This window comes from Rattus rattus, chromosome 2, assembly GCF_011064425.1.
Source record: "Rattus rattus isolate New Zealand chromosome 2, Rrattus_CSIRO_v1, whole genome shotgun sequence".
Lineage (NCBI taxonomy): Eukaryota > Metazoa > Chordata > Mammalia > Rodentia > Muridae > Rattus > Rattus rattus.
The window spans coordinates 149941319-149950651 of NC_046155.1; the positions used below are offsets into that span (position 1 = coordinate 149941319).

The following is a 9333-nucleotide window of genomic DNA, read 5'->3' on the forward strand; positions in this document are numbered from 1 at the left end:
GGTTCTTGGGGGGTGCTGGGGAGTGGAGCCCCTTGAGACTCAATATGGTTAATGGCTGTGAGTGGTTAAGACTGCAGACACTGCTGGGGAAGGATTCCCAGAAGGCCGTTTGTGCTCTACATTGGGGAAATTAAGCACTGAGAATGTGTTCAATTTAGATCCATCTGGTCTGAGCGTCTCCTTCTCCTCCTTTCCCTCCAGAAAAGACTACTGTGCAAACAAAGGCACTTGACGGTCACTTCAAGTTACTAGGAAACAAGGCATTTGGCACCTGAGCATCTTGAAAAGCAGAGAGAAAAGCCGCCTCATTCTAGTTGGTAAGGGTCTCTGCCCAAAGCAGAGGTCATTATCGAGTGTGCTGGCTACCCAGCCACTTGGAATACAACTTGGGAGGAAAGACAGGAGGACAGAGTTGAGAGCAGTATGTTTAGAAGAATGGGTCGACAGATGTTTCAACAAATGAAGCCATTTGCCACCAAGCCTGAGGGGCCTAAGTCAGATCCCTAAGACCCACAAGGAAGAAGGAGAAAACTAATGACTGTAAGTTGCCATTGACCCTTGTGTGCACTTACATACATCAACACATAAGTGTTATGAAAAATGTTAAGAAATCCATCCATATGGTAGAAATCTATATAGCTGTTATTAAAACAAGGTAGACCATTATTGTTGACTTCAGTAGTATTTATTTATACCAGACTTTTTTTGAGAGAGGGCCTCTTGTAGCCCTGGCTGGCTTTTAATTATTGTGTGGCCAATGATGGGTTTGAACTACTGATCCCTTACATCCCTTGTGGAAAGAGAGGCTGGAACAATACCCTGAACAGTGGATGTTTGACATCCCTGGACATCCTACCTTCAAAACTGAGAGTCATCTCAGCAGCCATTCCATGCTGCCTCAGTTTCCTAACAGTGGTTTCCAACACCAAGAGTCTGTAGCCCCTCCACCAGCAGCTTTTCCAGAACTTTGTAATGACACTGAGTACAAGTTTGGGGTCAGAATGATGGGGAACTCTAGAAAAAGAAAAGTCAAGAGTAGAAATCCTCTCTGGGCCATGCTCCCATGATGACGTCTGCATTCAATCTAGTTAAGCACCCACTGCTTCACTGGACAGGTCTCAGCCCCCTGAATGGCCTGGTACCCCTCGATGTGATGTCAGACTACAGGAAAGAGCTCCAAATGCAAGAGGTCACTTGCTATAGGTGATTTGAACTCTACACGGTCGTTTTCAGTATTACTGTGACTCAGGGTTGCTTCTGGGATTCAGCCGGCATAGGTGGAATGGTTAGCGGTCTTAAGGGTACAGGACAATCCTTAATTAATGAACCAGCCACACTATGAAGCTTTCAAATGGCCTCAAAGACACTTATAGAGGGGAAAAGGCTTGTTTATAATTTCTTGGCTCTGGAAAGTAGGTAGCTCTTTTCTTCTTTCTTTCTTTCTTTCTTTCTTTCTTTCTTTCTTCCTTCCTTCCTTTCTTTCTTCTTCCTTCCTTCCTTCCTTCCTTTAAAAAAAAGAGGTTTTTATGTCCTTCTCTTCTCTCCTTCATTCCACCTCCCTCTTTTTTCCCCCTTGGCCAGGTCGCATGTAGGCTGGGCTGATCTCAGATTCACTACGTAGCTGAAGATGGATTTTTGTGGAACTTTATTGCTGGTATTCAAGAGAGTAGGGAGGGCTCCCTAGGCCCCTCCTATTATTATGGGGTCTGGAATGGAAATCGTGAGGGAGATGCTCAGCGTTGGGGGCCAAGTTGGGATGGGGACTCCTCAGCAACTGAGGGCCTCTCTCTTGCTCTCAGTATCCTTGCTGGGCTGGGTGGTCCAGGGCTTCTTACTTCTTGGAGGCCATGTAAGCCATGAGGTCACCACTGTGTTGCTGTAGCTGTATTCATTGTCATATCAGGAAATGAGCTTTACAAAGTTGTCACTGAGAGCAATGCCAGCCCCAGCATCAAAGGTAGAAGAATGGGAGTTGCTGTTGAATTCCCACGAGACAACCTGGTCCTCAGTGTAGCCCAGGATGCCCTTTAGTGGGGCCTCAGATGCCTGCTTCACCACCTTCTTGATGTAATCTTACTTGGCAGGTTTCTCCAGGTGGCATGTCAGATCTACAATGGATACATTGGGGGTAGGAACACAGAAGAACACGTCAGCGAGCTTCCCGTTCAGCTCTGGGATGACCTTGCCCACAGCTTGGCAGCACCAGTGGATGCAGGGATGATGTTCTGGGCTGCCCCATGGCCATCACACCACAGCTTTCCACAGGGGCCATCCACAGTCTTCTGAGTGGCAGTGATGGCCTGGACTGTGGTCATGAGCCCTTCTATGATGCTGAAGTTGTCATGGATGACCTTGGCCGGAGGGTGGGGGTGCTAAGCAGTTGGTGGTGCAGGATGCATTGCTGACGATCTCGAGTGAGTTGTCATATTTCTCATGGTTCACACCCATCACAAACATGGGGGTATTGGCCGAAGGGGGGGAGGTGATGACCTTTTTGGGCCCACGCTTCAAGTGGACCCCAGCCTTCTCCATGGTGGTGAAGACGCCAGTAGACTCCACGACATACTAAGCACCAGCGTCACCCCATTTGATGTTAGCAGGATCTCGCTCCTGGAAGACGGTGATGGACTTCCCGTTATTGACAAGCTTCTCATTCTCAGTCTTGACTGTGCCATTGGATTTGCCATGGGTAGAGTCATACTGGAACATGTAGGCCATGTAGTTGAGGTCAATGAAGCGGTCATTGATGGCAACAATCTCCACTTTGCCAAATGCAGAGACGGCATCCCTGGTAACCAGGTGCCCAATACGGCCAAATCTGTTCCCACCGACCTTCACCATCTTGTCTACGAAACGAGGCTGGCACTGCACACGAAGATGCGGCTGTCTCTGGAACAGGGAGGAGCAGAGAGCCTGAAGATGATTTATGCTTCTACACTCTCGTCTCAGCATCTTGAGTTCTGGGGTTCCAGGCGTGCACATCTGGCTGACTACTTCATTTCTTTCCCATTCATGTTCTTGAATCAGCCTCTCCCAGGAAGTCATTGTTTTTTTCTCCCTTGAAGGTCAGCTCCAGGCTGCACCCCATGCCTCATCCCCTCCTCCTTCCCAGAGCTGTGATTTCATCTCCCGTCTCTCTGTTACCCAGGGAAAAGAATACTAGAGTTTTTGAATTTTGTTCCTACTGTAGGCCAGCTATTCAGCCTTAACAAGTGTAATTGCGTGAATCACCCTCAACCCCAAGCCTGCTTGGCATGGTTACTCACTCCTCTCTCACTGGTGACACATCGGAGACATGGCACCACCACAATGACTCTGCAAATCAGTCATTTGTACAGTCAGAAGTGACCACCAAGTTAACATGAGTCTAATCTCCAAAACAAAGGCTTGTCAATCCAACTAAGGTTTTAATCAATTCTGAGGCTTCGGTGACTGAGGTAAAGCTGGGAACGGTCACTCGGGGTGAGTCCCAAACACTCCTGTTACTTTGGAAGCTCCTCTGTGCTTGCCATCAACTGCTCCTCCCACTCCAGGCAATGACTAATCCTCTCCCCCACAGCTGAGCCAAAGTCTTGCTCATGTTCCTCAAGCACTGACCTAGCCCCAATTTAATCTCTCTCTAGATTTATCTTTTTAAAAAAAAAAAAAATTAAGGGGTTGGGGATTTAGCTCAGCGGTAGTGCGCTTGCCTAGCAAGCGCAAGGTCCTGGGGTCGGTCCTTGGCTCCGAAAAAAAAAAAATGCAAAAAAAAAAAAAAAAAAAAGATCTAAAAAAAATGCAAAAGAAAAAAATTAATTTTATGAATATTTTGCCAGCATCTATATCTGTGCACTATGTGTGTGCTATGCTCATGGAGGCCAGAAGATGACGTTGGATCCTTTGAAACCGGAGTTAGAGATTAATGTGGGCTTCCATGTACAGTGCTGAGAATGGAACCAGGATCCTATGCATGGGCATCTAGTGCTCTTAACGGCTGAGCCATCTCTCTGGCCCCTGGATTTGTCTGCTATGGAAGATTTACTTAAACAGAACGACAGAATCCCTTCTTTTACTTAACACACTGATGTTCAGGCCAACCCATCACATACTGCTATCATTTCTTACTTCTCATTGGTTCTTAGTTTTCCACAGTGGGATGACGCCTTTTTGTCTTCCTGTTAAGTGGCTGGACAGTTTCTGGTTGGGGGACTGGTGCTGCTCTAAGTGTTCCAATAGAGTCTTGGTGTGGGTTTTATGAGCTTCAGTTTCTCTTGGACATAGCCTTAGGGGTGGAATTGCGGGGTTGCTTTGTCCTGTTCTCTTTCTCCTCTTCTGCCACCTCCTCCTTTTTCCCTTCTCTTTGTCTTTCTCTTCCTCTTCTCTCTAATTAAGTGTTTTTACTCTTGGAATTCATCTTTGTTGAAGCTGCAAAGCTCCTGGTACCTGAGATACCAGAGTGGCATCCTGGTGTCCCCATGCTCTCAGAGCTGTCAGAAAGAACCGTGTGTGTGTGTGTGTGTGTGTGTGTGTGTGTGTGTGTGTGTGTGTGTGTATGTATCCATGTATAGGAATATCACATTATGGTTCTCTAAGAACACATGTGATTCTGAGAACATATATAAGGAGTTCCCAAACATCTCCCCGTTGAAATATGTCTTTTAATTAATGATATTCTTTTTTATGCCTCATAACAAGGGCATCATGATGCTATTCAAAATTGTGTGCAAAGATGGCTTTTCTTTACACATTTCCTTTCGTGATGGTGTAAGCTAGGGCTGGAGAAGTGGCTTAGCAGTAAAAGCACTTGCCAGTCTTGCAAAGATTCCTTCACACCACCTACATCAGGTGCTCACAAGTGCTTGCAACTCTCATTCCAAGGGATCTAAAACTCTTCTGTCCTCCTCAGGAACTTGCATGTACATGATGGACACACACACACACACACACACACACACACACACACACACACACACTCAGGCATGCAGGCATACCCACAGAATAAATCAATCTCGATGCACATAGGAAGGGCTTTGACTTTAGGCCCCGACAGCTGCATTTTTGAGGCTCTGCTCAAAGAGGGTTACTTAAAAGCACTGGGTAATCCAGATGTGAAGCCACAGCACATCAAAGTGGTGGTCATGTGACAGTGGCTCTTCAGGCTGTGGCCAGAGCTAGAGAGACAGGGGTTGGAGTGGGTGAGCAAACTCCTGACAGCCATTATGAAAATACATGAGTCTCCAAATCGATCCTGCAGTCTGGGTATAGATCATGACTGACTCGAAAGACAGGCCAGTAGGGTGGGCCTTGAGAAACTCATGGAGTCCAGCCCTACAATCTCCACATGGAGAAAAGTGCCAGGAAACCAAAGCAGCCATATAGTCATGGTTGTGGGAGCTGGGAGGCCTGGCTTTTAGATGTCTCTTCGCTCAGGTATCCTGCAGTCTTCAGAGAGCAGAAAGGGGCAGAGATGCCCTTCTCCCCTGCCTTGCCAGAGCCATCTCTAATCTGTGAGAGGCAGCATTTACCTGCTGGTAAGCAGGTGTGCTGGATTGGGAGGCCTCACTGCCTGTATCACTTCAGGTGGTCCCCTCATGGAGCCCTGGACAGGAAGTGACGTCATTATGATTCATGCATTTGTTCTTTTTCTTCCCTGAAGGGACTGGGGACAGCTGTGCACCCCTTGCCCGTCTCTACACAAACGTCTTACTGTCAAGCTGTCTGGTCTGCTGAGGAAGAGAAACACATTCATCAGAGCAGTATATGGAATTCTGGGAGGTCCAGCCATGCAGAAAGTTGGTGGTATGACCCTGAGACCCTCCGTCCACTGCCTGTGAATTTATACATGAGCAGTGAGCCCCGAGGCCATACTTGACATCTTTGCGGAACCCCCACCAGATGGGGAGTCTGCTGGAAGGGCATGGATCAATGCTGACAGGAAGATTGACCACAGGGATGGCTATCAGACCACTCTGTCATCCTAACTTGCCTTCTCTCTGGTTTCGTTTGGTTTAACTTTTCTCTCAGACCAAATTCTACAGCTATCTACAAAACATGTGTCCTTCAAAGAGGCCCAGGGTGAGGTAGCCAAGAGGTGCTTCAGCTGAAAGGAGGGCTGCGAAGGAGAGAGAGTGTACCCATAGAGAAAAAAGACAAGATGGAAGGCAAAGAGTAAACGAGAGAGAGAGAGAGAGAGAGAGAGAGAGAGAGAGAGAGAGAGAGAGAGAGAGAGAGAGAGAGAGGGAGGGAGGGAGGGAGAGAGAGAGAGAGGAGAGAGAGAGAGAGAGAGAGAGGCAATACAGGAAAGGGAAGAGAAGGGGAGGTGGGGAAGGGAAGGGACACACTTTGAGAAAAGGCAGAGGAAGTAACAGCGCAGAAGTAGGCTGAGAAGCAGGAAGAACATTGGCTGAGGAGGCAAGGCGGGGCCTGAGGAAAGTTCACCTTTTTCCTTCTTTGTTTCTGTTATTTTCAGTCAGAGTTTCAGGGAGCCCAGACTGACCTAGAACTCATTGGTAACCCTGAAAAAGGAACCTCTGTTCTTCCTGCCTGTAGCCTGGCAAGGGCTGGATTACAGTTTGGGCGGTGCTGGGGATCAAGACCTTTGTATGTACTGGGCAAGCACTCGGCCTATGAAGCATTATATCCCTACCTCAAAGTGACTGCTTGCTCAAGGCTCATCTTCTCAGTGCCAGCTGTCTCTGGGCCATCACGGGCTCACATTGGGCCACTGTCTTCTTGCTGGCTGAGGTGTTATCAGGCTTTATTTGGAAAGGCCTGCAGATCCAGCCTAGCTTCAGGCATGGCTGTCCTCTGAGAGGGTTCTGTACACACATAGGGAATTGTGTGTCTATACCAAAACCTCATTACCTGCTTGGAGTCCAGGTGACCAAATAGCTCACAGGGTTCCGTGGCAGGCTGAGCATTCCCCCAGAGACTCAAGTCCCCTATGGAACTGGACAGCCCTTGCTCAGAGCTAGGCACTGACCTGCAGTGCCTGTAGGTATTCTGTCTAAGCTCCACCCCCACAGCTACCTGGCAACAGCCTGGTATGCCCCGCCCCATAGTTGCCTGGCAACGGCCAGCTGTGCCTAACAGTATATAAGGTTGCTTGGCCCCTCCTCTCTTGCTCTTGCTCTTTGCTCTCCCCATTTCCCCTCCCTTCCCTCCACGTGCTCATGGCCGGCCTCTTCTCTTCTACTCTTTTCTCATTAAACCTCTCCACGTGGAACCATGCTGGTTTGGTGTGTTCTGTCTGGACGCGAGCTGAGATTTAAACCCCGACAGTGCCCTTGTGATATGTTTCATGGCTAGACCGAGGTCCCCAAGTTAAAAGCACAGATTTGGGATTATCAGCCTCCATTGGGTTTGGGTTCGCCCCTGCCCCCCCCCCACACACACACATACACACACTTAGAAGTAAGCAGCAGCAGGGCTGGCGAGGCAGTGTGGGCAGGATGGGTAACGTCTGCAGAGGAGGTATTTTGCAGTGCGGCTCTGACATCAGGATCAGCCTGTGGACATTTGTCATCCCCCCTGTCCCCCCTGCCTGTGCATTCTGATTCACATTCCTGTTTATGATGGAGGAATCACTGGCCGTGGAACAATTACTGTGTTGCAAACAAAGCATTATGTCCGGAGAAAAACAAAGCAAGCAGGGAAAACAAGCAGCGAGCCTTAGGCATTTGGCTAATGGGCTTCTTGCAGCAAACATCTCAGGTGTAGAACCGTGCAGCGCTCCAGCAGCCCCGCTGGGAGAAGGCTGGATTTCTGACAGTTACAAACGGAGAAAAAGCCCAGCCGGCCTCCCTTAGATAAGGGGAATGTCTCTTGCCCCTGGAAGCCAGGAATATGTGCTTTGCAAGTAAATGGTAGTGCCTGCCTGGGTATCAGGAAAAGCTTTGAAAAAAAAAAAAAATGAAGTGATCACACTTCCCCACCCCCGCTCTTTAAAAAAATAAAATAAAAAATCTCACCAGTCTATTGTAAAAACCGTTTGATTCACAGATCAGCTCCTGTGTACACAATAGACTGGTGAGACTTTGCTACTGTTGAAAAAAAAAAGATAAATTACAATAAACTTAGTTTAAAGGCCCTAAGTGGCCTCGGTGTGCAGTTCTAGTGTGGCCACAGAGCGGGCAGCAGATAGGTGGTGGCAGTTAGTTTCATTGAAGGTTAAAGGGGAGGGGAACTGGGAAGGGATGTCACACCAATCCAGACTCCCCTTTATCTTTTATTACTTTATTGGTTTTTTTTTTTTTTTTAGTTCAGTTTACAATACAAAGAAATATATTTCATCCTGGCAGGTTCACACATGCCCCAGCAACTGTGGGAGTCTCAAGTTTTTCCTCAGCCTCCACAAGTTACAGTCATGAAGTGGTTCTGCCTCTGTGCTGGCTCATGGCACCATGAGCAAATCTTCTCCAGAGGAATAACTTGTCGAATCTTTTGTCCATGATTAGAGTTGGATTGTCTTTCTGCTTTAAAGTGTCAGTGTTACTTATTCTAAGTTCAAGTCCCTTATAATCTGTCTGAATCTGTAAGTACTTCATGTCATTCTGGAGGTTGTCCTTGTCCTGGTTTTTCTTTTCTTTTCTTTTTCTTTTTTTCCTGGTCATTTTTTAATTGGATATTTTTTTAAATTTACATTTCAAATGTTATCCTCTTTCCCGGTTTCCCATCTATAAACCCCCTATCCCATCCCCCCATTTCCCTTCTTCTATGAGGATGTTCCCCCTCCCCAACCACCCACCCCTTCCCACTGACCTGCCCTGACATTCCACTATACTGGAGGGTCCAGCCTTGGCAGGGCCAAGGGCTTCTCTTCCTATTGGTGCCCAACAAAGCCATCCTCTGCTACATATGCAGCTGGAGTCATGGGTCTGAACATGTGTACTCTTTGGATGGTGGTTTAGTCCCTGGGAGCTCGGGTTGGTTGGTACTGTTGTTCTTATGGGTTTGCAAGCCCAAGATACAATCCACAGACCACATGAAGCTCAAGAAGAAGGACAACCAAAGTGCAGATGCTTCAGTCCTTCTTAAAAGGGGGAACAAAAATATTCATAGGAGGAGATATGGAGACAAAGTTTGGAGCAGAAACTGAAGGAATGGCCATTCAGAGCCTGTCTCACTTAGGGATCCAGCCCATATACATATAGCCACCAAACCCAGAAAATATTGCTGATGCCAAGAAGTGCATGCTGACAGGAGCCTGATATAGCTGTCTCCTGAGAGGCTCTGCCAGAGCATGACAAATACAGAGGCAAATACTAGCAGACAATCATTGAACTGAGAATGTGGTCCCCATTGGAGGAGTTAGAGAAAGGATTGAAAGAGCTGAAGGGGCTAATCAAATAACCC

At 47.6% G+C, this 9333-nt stretch overlaps 1 pseudogene; it reads right to left on the bottom strand.

Annotated features, from left to right (window-relative positions):
• Window positions 1-1899: 1899 nt before the first annotated feature.
• Window positions 1900-2841, bottom strand: LOC116894318 (annotated as a pseudogene).
• Window positions 2842-9333: the final 6492 nt, after the last annotated feature.